General features: G+C 43.3%; 1 protein-coding gene across 3 annotated transcripts in view; it reads left to right on the forward strand.

The window, feature by feature from the left end:
- The first annotated feature begins 3816 nt into the window (after nucleotides 1–3816).
- LOC140463595 (monocarboxylate transporter 12-like) overlaps nucleotides 3817–19445 on the forward strand; it is a 53666-nt gene continuing 38037 nt past the window's right edge. Inside the window, exon 1 of one of the 3 annotated variants that reach the window (XM_072557805.1) lies at nucleotides 3817–3904. The gene's annotated coding sequence lies outside the window, so the exon portion shown is untranslated. Of the gene's footprint in view, nucleotides 3905–4011; nucleotides 4106–4936; nucleotides 5613–19445 lie in introns of those variants that run through there. The other 2 variants (XM_072557804.1, XM_072557803.1) reach the window with 2 other exon arrangements.

Below are 19445 nucleotides of genomic sequence, written 5' to 3' on the forward strand. Positions count from 1 at the left end.
TGGAATCCTGTAAATTACATTAGTCTTGCACATGATGGGTATGGGCTCTTTTGTCCCGGTGAGTTGTTGTCTGAGCGTGACTATCAGTTTATGGGCTGTCATGGATCTGAGTGTTTGGAGAAATCTGGCTGTCAGTTCTGAGGTGATTTTTATACAAGACAAACTGCATTTGGACCCTGTTCAAAAGGACTACAGCACACTGCAGCACTCCTGACCTCCAAAGAAAGGAAGAAAAACACCTCTACAGAATCTTCACCAAGAACGGGTATCCTCGCAACTTCATCTACAGATGCCTAAGAGACAAATGACACGACAAGGACATGCCACGGTCCAACACATGCTACCTTACATAAAAAACAAGATGTAAGGAAAGAGTTGAGGATATTCCAATCAAAGATAGACTCTTGTTTGCGGAGTTCATCAAACTACTTTCTACAGTGGAAACTGGCTGTCTTTTCTTTATGAGCTCCTGTCCATGTTTGACTCTCAGAGAATGGGGTCTTGAGTGTTTAGGTCCTCTTGACATTGTGGAAGAAACTGCACATGTTGGTGGTATCAGAGTTGTTGGATCTCTTGAACTCTTTCCTGTCATCATTTGTTCTTGATGTTATAGGTGTTTATGCCTTCAGCCACCTGCGGGATTGTGATGATGTCTCCGTTCTGGGAAAGTTTTGTTCTGATGCTCAGTTAAGTCCAATATTGTTTTGTCATTTCTGTAAAACCAATCACAATGTTTCCTGCAGGGAGACCAAGGACCTCTTCTCAGGTTGTTACTAGTCTGGACTTCTAGGTCGACTAGGAACTGCAGCACACTGTAGCTCCCTATGAGCAGAGTCTGATAAGGTGACAATGAGACACTAACAGAGAAGGGTCATTTGGTAGGATCTTTGTGGATTTCAATGTTAGTTTCTTGTGGAATTGGTTCCATTGTCTCTGCTGTTTCCTGGTTGGGCTGATGGAGATTGTGGATCAGATAAGGCAGAGAAGTCCAGCAGCTGTAGGTACCTATTATGGCATGGATGATGCGGTGCTGAAAATGTGTTGCTGGAAAAGAGCAGCAGGTCAGGCAGCATCCAAGGAGCAGGAGAATCAACATTTCGGGCATGAGCCTTCCTGAAGAAGGACTTATGCCCGAAACGTCGATTCTCCTGCTCCTTGGATGCTGCCTGACCTGCTGCGCTTTTCTAGCAACACATTTTCAGCTCTGGTCTCCAGCATCAAGCACTATCCAATATGAAGATATCATATGGGCTTGGATTGACATCAGAGAAAATGGACCAGAAAGGTCAGGGCTTCCTAAAGTAGGGGAGAAAGTGAGGACTGCAGATGCCAGAACTGGCTTGAAGGTAGACAACAGAGGGTGGTGATGGAGGGTTGTTTATCAGACTGGAGGTCTGTGATCAGTGGAGTGCCACAAGGATCCATGCTGGGTCCCCTTCTTTTTGTCATTTATATAAATGATTTGGATGTGAGCATAAGAGGTACAGTTAGTAAGTTTGCAGATGACACCAAAATTGAAGGTGTAGTGGACAGCAAAGAAGATTACCTCAGATTACAATGGGATCTTGATCAGATGGGTCAATGGGCCGAGAAGTGGCAGATGGATTTTAATTCAGATAATGTGAGGTGCTACATTTTGCAAAAGCAAATCTTAGCAGGACTTTTACACTTAATGGTAAGGTCCTAGGGAATATTGCTGTCCAAAGAGACCTTGGAGTACAGGTTCATTGCTCCTTGAAAGTGGAGTCGCAGGTAAATAGATGCAGATGTAGAAGGCATTTGGTATGCTTTCCTTTATTGGTCAGAGTATTGAGTACAGGAGTTGGGAGGTCATGTTGCGGCTGTACAGGACATTGGTGAGGCCACTGCTGGAATATTGTGTGCAGTTCTGGTCTCCTTCCTATCGGAAATATGTTGTGAAACTTGAAAGGGTTCAGAAAAGATTTACAAGGATGTTGCCAGGGTTGGAGTTTTTGAGCTATAGGGAGTGACTGAACAGGCTAGGGCTGTTTTCACTGGAGCGTCGGAGGCTGAGGGGTGACCTTATAGAGGTTTATAAAATCTTGAGGGGCATAGATAGGGTAAACAGACAAAGTCTTTTCCCTGGGGTCAGGGAGTCCTGAACTAGAGGGCATAGGTTTATGGTTGGGGGAAAGATATAAAAGAGACCTAAGAGGCAACTTTTTCACTCAGAGGGTGATACGTGTATGGAATGAGCTGCCAGAGGAAGTGGTGGATGCTGGTACAATTGCAACTTTTAAAAGATATTTGGATGGGTATATGAATAGGAAGGGTTTGGAGGGATATGGGCCAGGTGCTGACAGGTGGGTTGGGATATCTGTTCGGCATGGACGGGTTGGCCTAAAGGGTCTGTTTCCGTGCTGTACATCTCTATGACTCTATGACACTCGAGGGATATGTGATTGTTGCTGGCTAGGCTATCTTTTATTGCCTATCATGAATTGGCCAGAGAGCCATAAACAATGGCTGTTGTGGAGATGTAACTGGGTTATAACAGCTGAGCTCCCCCTCTAATAGACACCTGTGCTCTGTTTTCACTGAGGGATTGCAATAATTTTCAAAATGGCTCACCATGGGGAAAACATTTAGAAAGCACTCCTACAGGTCTTCTCAAAGACTTGGGAATGAGCTAAAGTTGGAATGCTGCACTGCAAAATGAGGAAATGCTATGCTGTCAGATGAAAGGTTAGACTGACACCCTGACTGTATTCAGAAACAGGGACGCACTATACTGAAAAAAAGTAAGGAAATTCTTCTACCACACCTCCCCCACCCCATCCACGATTCCTCCCTATCAAACATCATTCATGAAGGAATGGTTTGCTCATGATCATGATGTATTTATGGGTGCTTGTTGTGGGAGAATTAGTTGGTCTGTTTGGTCATTGAAACAATGATTCCATAGAATCCTACAGTACATTGAGTCTGCCATGACAAGGCTACTCTAGGTCCACACTCGTCCCAATTTCAAGAACTTTGCCTCATCCTTTAAGTGTTATGCCATTTCAAATGTTCACCCAAGTACTTTTGAAAGGTAATGAAAACAATAAATCTGAAGATGTTTCAGTACAGATTCCAGCATCTGTAGTAATTTGATTCTACGTTTTAAAGGTGATGAAGTATCTTGCCTCTACAACCCTCCTGGGCAAGGTGTTCCAGACCCCCACCATCCTCTGGGTGAAATTATTTTTACCTCAAATCTCCTTTGAACCTCCTGCCTTCCACATTAGAAGTGTTCCCCCTTGTTATTGACCGTTCAACAAAGGAACAAGTACTTTCTATCCACTTGTCTGTGTCCCATGTAATCTTATACAGCTCAACTGGGATCCTCAACCTTCTGTATTCTAGAGAAAACAACCTGAGCTTATCCAGCCTCTCTTCAGCATTGAAATGCTCCATCCCAGGCAACATCCTGGTGAGTCTCATCTGCATCCCCTCCTGTGCAAGTACATCCTGCTTTATAGCGTGGTGACCAGAACTGCACAGAGTACTCCCGCTTACTCTGTAAATGATCTCCCTGCTGTTATAACCAATGCCTGGAGTGATAAAGGCAGGTGTCCCATGTGCCTCCTTAATCTGCCCCAATGCCTTCAGGCACCCGTGGACTTGGGAAGCATTTGTGACTTGTGAAGCGGTGACAGTGGCCCTATGTCTGAGCCAGAAGTCTCATCTGTCGGAGCGCCCAAGCACTTTTATTGAAATACCTGTGTACTTCAAAATACTTCGAACGCTTGGCCCTGGTGCTACATAAATGCAAGTTTTTTTTTAATCCGGATCGGTGGCAGAAACCGCTCGGTTTTAGGGAGACTTTCACGTCATTGAGCGTTTAATGAAATACTGCTTCTTGAGAAAAAGGAGTTTGTTTCAGATTCACAGTGGATTAGTAAGAGAACTTTTATAATTACTAATCGGGATTACCGGTTGAGAAGGAGGGAATTGATCAGTCAGATATTGGGGGGGTGGAGTAATTTCGGAGCTAAATGCTTTGCTGTTTACAGCGCTCCGAGCTGTCCAAAAACTGGGCGCTCTGAGATAAGGGAGGAGTTGGCTGGTCTGCTGGTAGCGAGCGGCAGGCTCTTCTGAGGTAAGTCGATGTGGACAGCATGTGCTCCAGATTCCAGTGCTTCAGGCCAGCTTACCTTTTGTTTTAAAGTGAAAACGAATCTCTCATCAGCGAGTGGTCTTTCTTAGCTGCTGGAACAAGCAGCAGCCTTTAAAAAAAACTCAATAAGTGCCGGCTCCTTATGTCTTTCCTTGCAGTGTCTCACACTGCAACACATGCATGCCTGCTTTCCACTGCCAGTTATGAAGGAGCACTCAGTGAAGGAACTGTTCCAACTGAGGCCGCGACAAACTATCTGATCAGGTTGGATCTGCAGTTGGAAATAGCTCAGTGTTGCCACCCATTCTGGAAATGGTGTTGTACAACTCTATCCGGCAGGGTAGGAGCAAAAAAAAAATCCCTTTCTCTTTAAACACCGAACTGGCGGTGAACAGATCCATGGAGTGAATCTGATGTGTTGAGCGTATCTGCATAAACTCGCGGCGCTCAGAACCTTTGTGGGAGCATTCAATATTGGGTTGGTTTCAGTTGTACTGAAGACCCGACTGAGTTGGCAGTGCTGTTGTTAAGGGGGGTCAACAGACACCAAGAAATTCACTAGGGAATTCAAGGAAGGGTGGGGGAGGGGGAGAGAATAACATTTAATTCTAAAAACGACCGCCAGAATGTGGGAGCGGGGACATCGAGACGACCAGAAGTGCTCGATGGTGACAGGTCTGAGGAAAGCCTGACAACTGAGAGGGAGGGGAGAGGGAGGTGTGGGAGGAGTCGCACGTAGAACATCAAACCCCAGCGGGAGCTGGGACAGCCTGTTCCTGTGCATTCCAGGCATCTTAGAGACTGGGAGTACAATTAGGAGATGTTAGATTTGATATCCGGAAATGCATTTTCACTCACAGAGTCACAACTGCCTTTCTGAAACAGCAGTGAAGGCTAAAACTCTGGAATCTGCCATGGATCAGACCTCTGAATGTTGCAGATTTGAATCCGATACAGCCCAGGCTACCACTTGAGTGCAGTACCTGAGGGACTGTTGCAGTCTGAGAGCTGCTGTAATTCAGACGAGGCGTCAACTTCGTCCTGTGCCCCAGCCCCGGGTGGATGTGCAATATCTTGATGGTTGTATTTTGTAGAATCGAGCACTGTCCTTATCTCCGCCTATTCTGTTGTCTGTAGAACTTCTGATGTGCATATTGACTGCAGTTAGACTGCTGTATTAGAAAATGCTTACACAATGATTACTTTGGGTTCTTCTGAAGTTGCGAAAAGTGCTCTATAAATGTAACCGGAAATTGGATATTTTTTAAAAAAAACTGCGGATGCTGGAAGTCAGAAACCAAAGCTGGAAAAGCTCAGCAGGTCTGGCAGCGTCTGTGGAGAGAAATCCGAGTTAGCGTCGCCAGTGCAATGACCCTTCCTCAGAACCGGAAATTAGCTGGTGCACTGGGGAGATATTGTGATCTCAGCACGGTTGAAGATGCGCCTAACGCTGTTCTGGAATTATGCCCTTTAAAAAACGCAACGGAAGGTACAAAGAAACAAGGTGCAAACTTTGTCACACCTCTGGTTAGGATTACTGTGCATGGGATTGGTCAGTGTTCCCACCTAGGGCAGTGTTCCTGTGCACACTCTGTGAGGTACTGCAAAAGGAATTACTGTACATTCTTTATCGACTTGTTACTCTTTGCTTCAGTCCTTGCCGTCTATAGTCTGAAGTATACAAACGATCTACTAATCACTACATGGGGAAACAAGCCGTTCGGCCCATCGAGTCCACACCAACCCTCAAAACAGCATCCTAGCCAGACCATCCTCCCCTACCTCATACATCTCCTATGGCTAATTCATCTAACCTGCACATCTTTTGCCTGTGGGAGGAAGATCTCTCTCTCTCTCTCTCTCTCCCACCACCCCCCCCCCCCCATCCACTCTTGCTCTGTCGCTCTTTCAACCTCTCTCACTCTCTCCCACTTCTCCCTAACCACTAATTGGTTGAAGACTTGTCTCCCATCCATAAATAGATTGTGATTCCCGTTGGGATGGGTTTGTGACAGAAACAAACTTGCTGCAAGAAAATCCAGCCCATCTGTGATTCTGGGAATGGGGAGACTGATGTATGAGGAAGAGACGGACGAGGTTAGGATTGTTTTCACTGGAGTTCAGACAAATGTAGGGGGATCTTATCAAGACTTATAAAATTCTAACAGGACTAGAGAGGGTAGATGCAGGGAGAATGTTCCCAATGGTGGGTGCATCCGGAACCAGAGGTCACAGTTTGAGGATTCAGGGTGAACCATTTGGGACGGAGATGAGGAGATGTGTCTTCACCCAAAGAGTGGTCGGCCTGTGGAATGCAGTACCACAGGAAGTACTTGATGCCAAAACAATGAAGAGGCAGCTAGTTAGAGCACTTGGGACGAATGGTATCAATGGTTATAGGGAGAAAGCAGGATTAATCTATTGAGTCGGACGATCAGCCATTATCGTGATGAATGACGGAGCAGGATTCAAGGGCCGAAGGGCCGAATGGCCTCCTCCTGCTCCTATCTTCTATGTTTCAATGTATCATAATTCAATAATTAACCACTACGTACTTTGTATGATGAACACTAAACCTTACATTTTCTTTTTGTCTGTTGTCACAGCCAAAACAGTTAGAGTCATATATCATAGAACATAGAACATAGAACAATACAGCACAGAACAGGCCCTTCGGCCCACAATGTTGTGCTGAACATTTGTCCTAGCTTAAGCACCTATCCATGTACCTATCCAAGGTCACCAATGATTCCGAATCTGCCACTCCCACAGGCAGCGCATTCCATGCCCCCACCACTCTCTGGGTAAAGAACCTACCCCTGACATCCCCCCTATACCTTCCACCCTTCACCTTAAATTTATGTCCCCTTGTAACACTCTGTTGTACCTGGGGAAAAAGTCTCTGACTGTCTACTCTATCTATTCCCCTGATCATCTTATAAACCTCTATCAAGTCACCCCTCATCCTTCGCCTTTCCAATGAGAAAAGGCCTAGCACTCTCAACCTATCCTCGTACGATCTATTCTCCATTCCAGGCAACATCCTGGTAAATCTCTTCTGCACCCTCTCCAAAGCTTCCACATCTTTCCTAAAGTGAGGCTACCAGAACTGCACACAGTACTCCAAATGTGGCCTTACCAAGGTCCTGTCCAGCTGCGACATCACCTCACGACTCTTGAATTCAATCCCTCTGCTAATGAACGCTAATACACCATAGGCCTTCTTACAAGCTCTATCCACCTGAGTGGCAAATATCACCAGTATTTACCGGTTAAGAAGTCCTGCGCTATCTAGGCCGAGGTTTTGTAAAATCATAGGACTTGAACGTAATCCAAAATTAAGATACATGATGCAGCTCCATGTCTTCACTTTATTTCTCTGAAACATATAAACAGTAAAACTATTATGTTTCTTAGCGCAGTAATGTGTGTGTGTGCGCGTGTATGTGATCTTATGTAGTTACTCCTCACTGGGGTAATGTGCTATATCCCAAGTTGTCATATAAAAAAAAATTTTTATAAAGTACGGAGAATTCCCACATTTACCTGAGTTTCAGACCCAGGTTGAAAGAAAATACACTCTAGTATTCTGCATGTCACAAGAATGACTGTTACAAATACATAAATTCTCATTACAGATTAACAATTTTGAACTGTTGAAAATAACTCTATTGGTCAAAAGTCTAACCATCTTATAAACACCCACTAAGTGTATACACACTCTCTCTCTCTCATTCCAATGGTTCATCTTCACAGGGTTTACTCAGATGACCAGAACCTCGCTTCTTAACTTTCTTTCTCCTGATACTTTCACCTGTTAACAAGAGGCACAGGGTGACTGGTTCACACATATATGGGTCTTTGACTTATCCATTAAACGTGACCACCTCCAGCAACTGGAAAGGGAAATAAACTGGCTATTTTTAGGCTTGAGATATTTTTTGCTGCAGAGAGAAAAAACATTCTTTCTCCTCCTGAGTTCCAACTATTTCTGCCCAAACATTCATGTCCCTAAAGTTCAGCTACCTGGGAACCAATCACATAGTTATTGACAGGCCAAAGGCCTGTGTCATCAACCAATTGTCAATTGTCCCCAGATTAATCAGCTGCTCGTTGTCAACCAAAGCTCCATTTGTGAACATCCTTGGCTCCAAGTTATGTGCGAACTGGATTTCTACCACTGCTTGAACAGACAGCTGTTTAAACAGCACTTGTCACGAATGTCAGGTTCCTTGCTTTTACAAAGTGCAGTAATCTTTGATTTAAAACAGTTCTTTTCCCATTTTAACCCAAAATCAAGATATCCAAAATGAAACCAATGCAGTCTTTATATGTTGCCAAGATGGATTGATGTCAACAGAGGAGGAGCATTGTAGTTTGGTGTTCAAGTGAAGATTAGCATTTATTTACAATATCACGATCTGGGTTTGCAATTGAAAATGTCACAAAGTAGAAATCCTATCTGGACCCTAAACAGCAAGATACTGATGGCTGAGTGGTCCTGTCTCATTCTGTGTTTATTATTAACTCAAGCCAGGATGACTTTTGACAGAATAGCTTCCCAAAGTTGTAGCTAAATTGACACTTGTGGGTGTCCTAGACAAGATTCAGCAATAATTTGATGCAAAATCTGAGTAATTAATTGTTATTAACTTTAATAGCACCTGAGGTCAATTTGTGAATGCAATGTTAAGGTATGGCCCTATTGAAGGAGAGAACAGGGAGAGATGGAGAATCGAGAAAGATGAAGACATGAGAGAATATTGACAAAGTCTCTTGCCAAATGTTAAGGGGCAACTATGAGAGACTATTTTGGTGAAAGGGTTCAGAGCAGGTTTTGTAAATATGGAAAATTACAGCACAGAGAGTGATCCTTTCAGGAGCAGGGTATGGTATAAGCTTTGGGTGAAAGGTGCTGTTCTGAGCATAGAAAAAAGGTTGACCATGTTGAGATGGAGAGTGAGAAAGACAGAGCAGTTGTGAGAAACAATTGCAACATTTAAAAGGCATCTGCTTGGGTATATGAATAGGATGGGTCTAAAGGATTATGGGCTAAATGCTGGTAAGTGGGACTAGATTAATTTAGGATATCTGGTCAACATGGACGAGTTGGACCAAAGAGCCTGTGCCTGTGCTGTACACCTCTGTGATTCGGAGTGTAATTTATAGATCTTACAATAGTTTTCAGTGTGGCCAGTGAGCAAAGCATGAGATTGGTGTTAGGGATTCGGGTGTGTGTGGGAATGGGCAGGTTTGAAACGTTTCTGGACAAAACCTTTAGTGAAATGTCAAGTTAGAGTAGTTGAGGTCATGGAGAGTGCTATGGAAGAGGGGGGGTAGGATCTAATAGACATGTGTGAACACAAAGATAATGGTTCAATCGTGAATATTAAGTCTCTTCTTTATGAGCAGCAGGAAGGTCAGACAAAGATGCTTGGAGATGATAATAAAGTTGAGTGAATGACAGATAAGCAGAGTGGGTGGAGATAGAGTGCAAGAAAAACAGTTTAAAAAGGATGAAATACAAACAGGTTGCAGGGCACAATGGAAGTGGTTTCTTGCTTCATTGTGAGCCTATTTTGTAGGGATAACTTTGTGAAGTGGTGGCAGAGGAGGAATCCATTGTAGAGGAGATCATCTTTGAGAGGTTGGGATATACACAGAGAGGTGCTGCCTGTAGCCATGAACAATTTGCATTATAGCATCATACAGCATGGAAATTGGCCCTTCGGCCCAACTCACCCATACTGACCAGGTATCCTAAGCTGATCTAGTTCCATTTGCCTGCATTTTTCCCATAATCCTCCAAAGCCTTCCTATTCATTTACCCATCCTGGTAAAAGGTTTTAAAAGTTGTAATTGTACCCACCTCCACAATCTCCTCTAGCAGCTCATTCCCTACATACTCCACTCTCTGTGTGACAGAATTGCCTATCAGGTCCTTTTTGAACCCATGCCCTCTAGTTAGGAAAGAAGAGTGACAAGGAACTGTAATGACAATTTAGGGAGTTAGGTAGTAAACTAAAAAACATGACCTCTAGGATAGTAATTTCAAGGTTTCATTACTCCCCATGCTACTGAGGCTAGTGACAGAGGCAAAGAGTATAACTGAACATGTGGCTAAAACACTGTTGGAGATGGAGGGCTTCAGATATGCCAATCATTGGGATGCCTTCTAGGGAGGATGGGACTTTTTTTTAGATTACTTACAGTGTGGAAACAGGCCCTTTAGCCCAACAAGTCCACACCACCCCGCTGAAGCGCAACCCACCCATACCCCTACATTTACCCCTTACCTAACACTATGGGCAATTTAGCATGGCCAATTTACCTAACCTGCACATCTTTGTGACTGTGGGAGGAAACCGGAGCACCCGGAGGAAACCCACGCAGACACGGGGAGAATGTGCAAACTCTACACAGTCAATCGCCTGAGGCAGGAATTGAACCCGGGTCTCTGGTGCTGTGAGGCAGCAGTGCTAACCACCACTGTGCCACCATGCCGCCCTATACAAGAAGCACCTAATCTTGAGGGGCAGGTGGTAAGTGCCACTTGGGAGGGTTTAAACTAGTGTGGCAGGGCAGTGGGATCTGAAACAGCAGGTCAGTAAGTGTAGAAACTGGGGAAGGGCTTGAATCTAAGGCAAATAAAGCTGAGAGGAGGAGCAGTCAGGGAGAGGTGCAGAGCTTGGCGGAACTGGAGGCTTGGTCTGTATTTATTCAATGCATGAAATATAACAGGTAAGATGATCAGCTTAGAGCCTGGGCTAATGTGTGCAATTATGATGATGTTGCTATTAAAGAAATATGCTTGAAAGAAGGACGGGACCGGCAGCTTAATATTCTGGGATTTCAATGTTTGGGAAGGTGTGTGAAAACTCTTTGGCAGGTCAACATAATGAAGAAGGAAGTGTTGGGTGTCTTGAAATGTATTAAGATATGCCAGGATTCTCTGGGCGGCAAGGGAGGAAGGAACTAGAGCCTTAACAGACATCTTTGCATCCTCTCTTGCTTCAGGGGAGGTTCCAGAGGACTGGAGAATGGCCAAATTTGTTTGTTTGATTAATAAAAGAAGCAGAGATAATCTAGGTAATTACAGGCCGGTGACTCTGACGTCAGTGGTGGGAAACTGTTCAAGAAGAATTGAGAGACAGGATTTATTCACATTTGGAAGTGAATGGACTTGGTGATAGGCAACATGGGTTCTTCTGGGGAAGGTCATGTCTCATCAACTTAATTGAGATTTTCTGAGGAGGTAAGAGGAATGATTAATGAGGAAAGGCAGCAGATGTTGTCTACGTGTACTTCAGTAAGGCATTTGATAGGGGACCGCATGGCAGACTGGTACAGAAGATCGAGTGTCATGGGATCCGGTGTGAGCTGGCCAGATGGGTGCAAACTGTCTTGGTCATAGATGACAAAGAGTAACAGTGGAAGGCTGCTTTTCGGAATAGAAGTCAGTAACTAGTGGTGTTCCACAGGGATCAGTGCTGGGAACTTTGGTTATAATGATCTGGAGGAAAATCTGGGGAAGCAGAATGATTGTGGTTAGCGCTACTACCTCACAGTGCCAGGGAAGGTTCAGTTCCACCCTCGGGTGATTATCTATGTGGAGTTTGCACATTCTCCTCATGTTTGTATGTTTCCTTGGGTGTTCCAGGTTCCTCCTACAGTCCAAAGATGTGCAGGTTAGATGGATTAACCATGGGACATGCAGGGTGACAGGGATAGGGTAAGGGGGTTGAGTCTGGGTGGACTCGGTGGACTGAATAGCCTGCTTCTACAGTGCAGGTTTCACAGGACCCCTGGAGTGCAGTAACAGGCCATGTGGCCCATCGAGTCATACTGATCCTCCAAAGAATATCCCACCCAGACCTACCTCCCTACCTTGTCCCTTGACCCTCCATGGCTAATCCACCTAACCTGCACAACCCTGAACACTACGGGTAATTTAGTTTAGTGGGGAAGTATGGGGAAAATATTTCACACGGGCTGGTGGTGCCTGGAATGCACTGCCAGTGGAGGTGGTGGAAGCAGGTACGCTAGCTATGTTTAAGCTGTATCTTGATAGTACAGGAACAGAGGGCTAGACACTGTGTATGGGCAATCAGTGTTGGGTCTAAATAAGGACTAGGAATCAGCAGAGGCTTGGTGGGCTGAAGGGCCTGTTCCTATGCTGTATTGTATTATTGTATTGTAGTTATGGACTCACCTATTCTGGATAAACAACCTTGGATATTCAGCTCATCCACGCCCTCATAATTTAATAAACTTCTCAGGTCACCCCTCACACGCTCCTTGGGAAAGAAATTCCAGCCTATCCAACCTCTCCTTTATAATTCAAACCCTCTAGTCTCAGTAATGTCTTGTAAATCTTTATTGCACCCTATCTAGTTTAATAACATCCTTTTGCAAGCCATCGTGCTTATGAGCTTAGCTGCATCTTTGTTCACCATGGGGTACACTTGTCACCAGATTCGCTGTGACATCACCATACTGGGTGGTGCTTAAAGCATCCTAGGTTTTACCCTTCTCTGACTCTTATACCCTTGTACATATCTCCCTTGTGCTTCTTTTCTGGCTTATGTGAATATCACATTTTTTTGTAAATAATTATATTTACTACTACTCAAATCTTTGACTTCATAACATTCAGGTAGCTATTCTCTTTGGATCTGGAAGATTGGTTGGTCTCTGGGTTGACAGTTCTTAACTTTGATTCTGCTTCTGACTGTGAGCGGGCTGGAGTACCTTTGATCTGAGCCAGATAATTTCTTCTTTGTAATATCCTGTACCTCTGAACAATGTTTTCCTTTTCATGATGTACTGTGGATCTCTGGACAATGGTCATCACTTCTTAGTGTGACTTCCATGTGTGTATGCACCAAATCTTTAATCTGTGTCAGTGGATGTTTATACTTAATTAGACAATAAAATCTGTGAAATTTTCACTTCAGCTTGTGCATTGGCTTGAATGCACTCTTTTAACCTTCATGTACGTTATTGGTGAACCATCATGGTGCCTTCCTCACTCCTACTCTGAGGATGTTTGAATTCAATCCTGGGATGAGGGTATTGCTGGCTAGGTCAGCATTTATTGTCCATTCCTAATTACCCAGAGGGTAATTAAGAGTCAACCAAATTGCTATGGGTCTGGTCAAATGTGGATAACAAATGTTATAGGAATAACAGATTTCTTTCCCTGAAGGATTATTGTAACATGTTCACCGTGAGCTTTTATTTTTCACAATAATGTTTTGGGGAAAAGGGAGGAGAATGGGGTTAAGAAAATATTAGCCACGATCAAAAGGCAGAATAGACCTGCTGGGCCGAATGGCCTAATTCTGCTTATGATGTGGCACCTTATCAAATGACTTCTGGCAATCCAAGTATAATATATCTGCAGGCACCCTTTAACCACAGTGCATGTTACTCCCTCAAAGAACTGAAATTGGTTAAACATGATGTAACATTTGACAAAACCATGTTGACTATTCCCAGCTAGCTTGATATTTTGTAAATTGCAGCTTTAATCTCTTTAATGATCAATTCTAACACCCAGTACAGAGTCAAGCTAAGTGGTCTATCATTTCCTGTTTTAGCATCCCTGCCATCTAGAATACAGGGAATATATCTACTACCTTCTAATCTGACTGAATGTTTCCTACACTGAGTGAATTGTGAAAAACTAGCAAAAAAGCATCTACAACCCTGTACAACTTCTCTTAAGACACTAAGATGAATTCTATCAGGGCCGAGAGCCATTGTCAGACTGAGACAAACGCTGAGTGGGTGAAACTATGAATTTGTTTCAAAGTGGGAATTCAACTGGTGTATCTTTTTCAGCTTTAGTTTTGGAGGTAAGGTTGGTTTCAATCAATAGCTCTTAAGATAAAATAATTTAAATCAAGGAGGCAGTGGCATGATTGTAGCAATTGCATCTTAAACCCCTGAAATTCTTGGTGTAAATAGGGCGCTAATTACTATACCCTGGAGGTGGCTTTGTGCAGATTCATGTAAGAAAGGAATCTTTTGCACCTCTCAGTTAGCAAGGAGTGCAGCTGATGTGATTGCAGACTTTGTCAAAGAGACACAAAAACTGAGTTAATGAAACTGGGAGTAGGGTTCAAAGTGGAAATACAATGCAAAAGGGAACAGAGATGCTTTAACTTGAGTTTATGGTAAGACATAAAATCTCCAGGGTGAGCAGAAAGCTGGAGAAGATAAAACACATGGAAGGAGAAGCCAACCCGTTGTGAGACCGATGACAGAGTGATGAGCAATCAAGTGCCGTGAACACAGGGAAAGCAGCTGATTGGTTAGTCAGCTTGGAGAATCTTTCTAGTCTTTTAAAGTTTGTGTTTAGGTTTCTAGTATTTTTCTTCTCTTTTAGTTAAAAAGCTGGTTAAATATAAGATTGATGCTGGTACTTCTTTAGTTAATATAAGGACAATGGCATGTAAAGAGAAGAGAATCTAGAGTGATTAATTCAGAAATTAAGTTGATATGAAAATGAAGGCGGGATGGAATATGTGATGCTGCAGCATGTGAGAGCTGCTGAAATCCAGGTCGATCCAGTGTTGCAGTATAGAAACTTTGGTTCTGAAGTAGGAAGCTGGAGTCCAACTGCAGACACTTCTCCACGTGCTGCTCCACACTTTTCCTCCAAGAAGTGGTTGTTTCCCTCAGTCTAGGGAATTAACATTTTTTAAAAAGCCTTAATTCTTCTTTTTATTTCAACAGGAGCCAATGATTCACTTTAATATTGTGAATTTATGGAATAAAACTACAAGATAAGTGACTAGATCAGATTCCCTACAGTGTGGAAACAGGTCCTTTGGCCCAACAAGTCCACGCCAACCTTCCGAAGAGTAGCCCACCCAAACCAATGCACCTAACACTATGGACAATTTAGCATGGCCAATTCATCTGGCCTGCACATCTTTGGACTGTGGGAGGAAACCAGAGCACCCAGAGGAACCCCACACAGACACAGAGAGAATGTGCAAACTGCACACAGACACTTGCCCAAGGTGGGAATCAAATCTGGATCTATGGTGCTGTGAGGCAGCAGTGCTAACCACTGAGCCACCGTGAGATTCCACACTATGGAAACAGACCCCTCGGCCCAAAAGTCTACACCGACCCTCCGGAGAGTAACCCAACCAGACCTACATTTCCCTCTGACTAATGCACCTAACATTATGGGCAATTTAGCATGGCCAACTCACCTCACCTGCACATCCTTTTTTGGGGAGTGTGGGAGGAAACCAGAGCAAACCCACACAGACACCAGGGCGAATGTGCAAACTCCAAACCCACACACATGCAGGGAGAGCATGCAAACTCCACACAGACAATTGCCCAAGGCAGGAATCAAACCCAGGTCCCTGGCTCTGTGAAGCAACAGTGCTAACCACTGAGCCACCGTAATTAACTTGTACTTGAATGCGTTCTCCATTTGAGTTATATGACTCTGTACATGACATGTAATTCAGTACAAGCAATGCTCGTGTCAAACAGCTTTGAAAAGTTAAAAATCACACAACACCAGGCTATAGTCCAACAGGTTTATTTGGAATCACTAGCTTTCGGAATGCAGCTCCTTCATCAGGTGGTTGTGGAGCAGGATCATAGGACAGAGAATTTATAGCAAAAGATCACAGTGTCCTACAAACTGATGCAGTATATTGAACAAAGCTAGATTGCTGTCAAGTCTTTCATCTTTTAGAATGGGTTACAGGTTTCCATTCATTAATATGTAAATCCCAGAACTTCTTTTAAGTCACATTCTTGAGACAATTTAAGGTTTTATAAAAAAGGTGTAATCTCAGCTCAGATAATGTACTAAAGGTGTGAGATTAGAGTTTGTCTGTACTCAATCTTGAGTCAGACTGATTCTATTCCCAAAGTAAGAATTTATAAAATGTTATATGGATTGACTGCCTACGGATTGTGTGCTTCTTGAGCAAAATAGAATGTATCTACAAAGGTTTGAAAAAGATCATTCAGCTGGGTTTGCAAGTTAATATTTGACCTGACACGTTCTGTATGTGTGAGGTGTTAGTTGTCGTGCTACCACATGTCTTTCTCATGAGTCCTTTTCTGACACTTAATAAATGTTTGCTGAACATTCTGAAATATCTGCCACTGATGATCCACTGACTTGGCTTAATTTTACAACCTCCTTTAGACCAATCTTTCTTTGTACCTCTGTAATTGCCCTTAATTAAGTTGAAGACGTTGTTTTGGGATTGAGTCGCCCTCCCTCAAACTGAATTTGAAATTCTGTCATGTTATATATGCTACCCACCTTGAGGATCCTTACATATGAGACTTCTGATTGGCCCCTTATTGATAGGAATTAGTAGCCTAGTGGTATTGTCACTAAACCATCCAGCCAGAGACTCAAGCAACGATCTGGGTCCAAATCCTTCCTTGGGAGAGGGTGGAATTTTGATTCAGTTAAAAATCTGGAATTAAGAGGCTAATGAAGATCATGAAACCGTTGTTGATTGCCAGAAATTTCTGTTTGGTTCAGTAATGTCCTTTAGGGAAAGAAACTGCTATCTTTACATGATCTAGTCTATATGTGATTCCAGACTCTCAGCGATGTGGTTGACTCCTAACTGCCTGCTGGGTACTTAGGGATGGGCAATAATTGCTGAGCTAGCCAGCAACACTCACATTCCATGAATGAAGTTTAAAAATTCTTAACATGTTACACATTGCTGGATCTAAAATTATGTATTTTAAAGTTGCCACCCTGGAATTATGTCTCTACAATTGCTATCAAGTCATATTCATTTATTTTTACTTGAGCCATCAATTAATCTATCTTGTTTGCAAAGTTGTGTGCATTTGGAATAAGAGCCTTTAGCTTTGACTTCTTTGTATTGTTCTCCCTCTCTCTCATTCTAATTTCTGCTGCATTCTATTTTCAGCCCCTTCCTGACAAACCAATAGTAATTTCCCTCTTCACCACCCTGCACCTCTGCTCACTCATTTTGTTTTACTGTTTAGTCTTCTCTTCAATTGTAACGCTCTCCCCCCATGATGAACCCTGTCTGTGACCCTAGGTTATATGATTTTCCAAGACACTGGTCCCAACATATTCAAACAGAATCCTTCCTAATGGTACACCTCTCTCTTTCCCTAACACTGATGCCAGTGCCACATGAATCAGAGCCCATTTCTCCCACACCAATGTGTGACCCACATATTTGCCCCTCTAATCTTATTAATACTGCTTCAGTCTACATGTGGCTCGGATAGTTGTCCCAAGGTTATTGACTTTGTAGTTCTGCTTTTTTAAAATTTAGCCCCAAACTGCTAATAATTCCTCAAGGAGTATTACATTCCTAGGTGGCACCTTCATCTAGTTGGCACCTTCATGGACCATTTAGGATGCTTGTGTTTATGTGAGGATCCATCCAGCTGACCCAGCACAGAATGGTGACTTGGTGGCTAGCACCGCTGTCTCACAGTGCCAGAGACCTGGGTTCAGTTCCACCCTCTGGTGACTGTTTATATGAAGTTTGCGCATTCTCCCCACATCTGCATAGGTTTCCTCCCACTGCATCCAAAGATATGTTGGTGAGGTAGATTAACTAAGGAGGATGCTTTTGGTATGTAGGGTATGGTGGTGGTTCAGGATGGGATGCTCTTTGGATGGGCTGAGTGGCCTGCTCCCACATTGTAGGGATTCGATGAAACCTAGGATTTTTCCCGACAGGATTAATTCATTGTTGTCACATGTACCAAGATAAAGGGAAATCTGTTGTTTTGCATACTCTACAGGTGGCTTGTACCATATAAAGTGCAGCAGGGTAGCAGAACAGAGTGCAGAATATGGTGTTACAGTCACAGAGAAGGTGCAGAGAAAGAGAGATCAATATAAACATTGAATAGGTCCATTCAAAAGTCTGATAACAGCGGGGAAGGAACGGTTCTTGAATCTATTCATATGTGTATTCAAACTCTTATATCTTCTGCCTGAGGGAAGATGGAGCGAGAGAGTATAACTGGTGTGGGAGGGGTCTTTGATAATGCTGGTTGCTTTCCCAAGGCAGCAGGAAGTATAGGTGAAGTCAATGGTTGGAATGCTGGTTTTTCTGATGGACTGAGCAATATTCACAATTCTGTAGTTTCTTGAAGTCATGGGAAGGGTAATTACCAAACCACGTTGTGATGCAACCAAATCAGATGTTTTCTCTGGTAAGTAGAGTTGGCCATTCATCCCCTCAAGCCTGTTCCACCATTCAACTAGATCATGGTTGATCTGTGGTCTGTCTCCATATACCCGGCTTTGGCCCATATCCCTTCATACGTTAGGTAAACCTTTCAGCAATGTCAGATTTCAGATTCACAATTGATCCTGCATCCATTGCCATTTGTGATCAATTATTGATGACACAGACCTGCTGCGGGCCAGCAACTATGTGACCGGCTCCGGGGTAGCTGAGTGCTTGGACCTCAGGAGGAAAAGGAGTGGTTGTTTTCTCTGAGGTAAAAAACATCTCAAGCCAGTTGCTGAAGGAAGTGACCTTTAATGGATGAGTCAAAGAGCCATATAAGTGTGAAGCATTCATCCTTTGCTTCTTGTAAACAAGCAAAAGTGTCAGGAGATGGAAAACCAAAAAGCAACATTCTACTCATCTGAGTAAACCATGTGAACAGGAACCACTGGACTATCTTCTCAGAAGTTCCCACGGTCAACGTTGCTGTGTGTGTGTGTCCATAGAGTTGCTTTCAACAGTTCCAAATTGTTAATCTGTAGTGAAAATGTATTTATTTGTTATAATTAGTCATTCTTGTTAAGTACAGAAACCTGTGTTTTCTCTCAATATGAGCCTGAAAGTCAGGTAAATTGGGTAATTCTTCATTTTTAAAAAAAACTTTAATTTTGTGACAACTCAGGGTATGATGGATCTCCATTTCCAACACGACTGTATATAAAAGATTGAGCTGTATCTTGTACTTTTATTTAAAGTTCCAGTCCATTGACTTCTGTTTAGATAACACAAAGACTTCTGAAAAGGTTGCTCCTTGGAAACGGTGATGTATAACTCTAAATATTTTGGCTGCGTGATAGCAGTAGGCAGATTCAAAAAACTACCAGAGGAGCTTGATTTCAACACTCTTGTCTACAGTTGTCACTTCACATTTCAGTGCCACTGTGCCCTACTTGGCTTGTATTAGTTAGACTAATCTATGGTTCTCTACATGAGATGAATGCTAAGAAGGACAACGCACCAAGTGCCCTTGTGACAAATTCAGTAGATGTTGGAGATATGCTAACTTCTCTGGCTAATGGAGGCAT

This window comes from Chiloscyllium punctatum, chromosome 38 (genome assembly GCF_047496795.1).
Source record: "Chiloscyllium punctatum isolate Juve2018m chromosome 38, sChiPun1.3, whole genome shotgun sequence".
Classification (NCBI taxonomy): domain Eukaryota; kingdom Metazoa; phylum Chordata; class Chondrichthyes; order Orectolobiformes; family Hemiscylliidae; genus Chiloscyllium; species Chiloscyllium punctatum.